This window comes from Helianthus annuus, chromosome 4 (genome assembly GCF_002127325.2).
Source record: "Helianthus annuus cultivar XRQ/B chromosome 4, HanXRQr2.0-SUNRISE, whole genome shotgun sequence".
Taxonomy (NCBI): domain Eukaryota; kingdom Viridiplantae; phylum Streptophyta; class Magnoliopsida; order Asterales; family Asteraceae; genus Helianthus; species Helianthus annuus.
The window spans coordinates 24,695,860-24,697,575 of NC_035436.2; the positions used below are offsets into that span (position 1 = coordinate 24,695,860).

At 42.2% G+C, this 1,716-nt stretch overlaps 1 non-coding gene across 1 annotated transcript; it reads left to right on the top strand.

Moving 5' to 3' along the window:
• The first annotated feature begins 1,250 nt into the window (after positions 1-1,250).
• On the top strand, positions 1,251-1,356 carry LOC118491925. Its single transcript, XR_004892370.1, has one exon. It is a non-coding gene; the product is annotated as a small nucleolar RNA R71 (small nucleolar RNA).
• The last annotated feature ends 360 nt before the right edge of the window (positions 1,357-1,716 follow it).

A 1,716-nucleotide genomic window follows, 5' to 3' on the forward strand; every position in this document is an offset into this window, starting at 1 on the left:
TAGGCACTTTTTTCTTGTTTTGCCTCTTTTGTGTGCATAATTCTTTTAAAAATTTTGCATAAGCGGGAACTTGTTTTATTGCATCAAGAAGTGGGAGATTTATTTTAACTTGTTTGAACATATCCCACATTTCCTCTTTTTGAGGACCCCTTGTCACAATAACATTTTTCTTTCCCGGGTCAAGTAAAGCCGATGGGAATGGAACTTGACTCGGTTCACCCTCTATTTTTTCATTCTTTTCATTTTTACTTTTTTCACTTTCACCCAACCCCGGTTTTTTAATAGTTGTTTCTTTTGGTTTAACCGGTGCAAGTTCATCATCACTTTCCATTCCCGTGATGTCCTCAACCACCCCCTCGACCAATTCGGGTGACAAATTGGCCTTAAACTCTTTACCACTTCTTAACACACTAACATGGTTAATATTAACATTACCTCGTGACGAACCATGTGAAGGGTTTACCTTTGTGTCGCTTGGAAGTTGACCCTTACCTTTCTTTAGTTCCGCCACATCGGTTGCTAATTGCCCCATTTGAGTCGTTAGTGACTGGATGCTTTTATCGCGAACCTCATCTTTTTGCATCCGCACTTCATCAAGTTGATTCCGCTTTTGCATTTCCAATTGCATGCTTTTAAGCATCTCCATCACCTCATTTCCACCCGAAGATCCCCTTTGATCTTGACCCGTTTGGTATTGTTTTTGATACCCTTGGTTATTTCCGCCCCGGTACCCACCTTGGTTATTATAAGATGGCCGTGAACCAAAATTACCTTGGCTACCTTGAAAATTTGGGTTCGCTTGATTTGACGGGTTCCCATATCTAAATTTCGGGTGATTCCTCAACCCGGGGTGGTAGGTATTAGAATTCATGTTGTTGTAGTTCCTACCACCTCCTCCTTGGCCTTGACCTTGGACCGCATGAACTTCCTCATATTGCCCTTCCAACATTCCTTGGCAATTTTCAGCCGCGTGACCTATTTCATTACACAAAGCACACACATCATAAATTTGATTAGTAGTTTGGACATTACCTTCATCTATGGCATGCACTTGTGGTCGGTTAGTTGTCGGTCGGGCTCTCCTCGAAGCTTGGGCTTTCCTTTTTGATGTAGTTGCCATACTCTCCAAAAACTCCCAATCTTCATTCTCATAATTCGTTCCAAATGTCCCTCCGGTGATAGACATTAAATCCCGTGCATCTTCGGCACTTAACCCCTCATGAAAAGCGTTCATTAACTCCCATAACTCAATCCCATGATGAGGGCAGTTTTTAATCATCATGTTAAAACGCTCAAACGCCTCATGAAACATCTCACCGTGTTGTTGTTGAAAGCTTCTCAACCCCTTCCGCGCATCATTAGTCTTTTGGGCGGTATAGAATTCATCCAAAAAGGTTTGTTGCATCTCCCCCCATGTATATATTGATGCCGAAGGCAAAGTGTAGAACCACTTCTTTGCCTTATCCTCCAAAGAAAACTGAAATAAGACTAACTTGACTTCATCGGCCGAAAAACCTTGACTCCCAAAAGTATTGCAAATTGAGTCATAGGCCTCTAGATGGAAATACGGCTCCTCCGTTGCTAACCCTTTATACTTCGGTAAACTTTGCAACGAGTTTGTTCTTACTTCAAAAGTTCTCCCTTGGTTGTTGTGAGGGATAACCACCGGTGAAGGGTTTTGAGTAATGATTGGCCTGAAATGTGCCTCTATTCCCC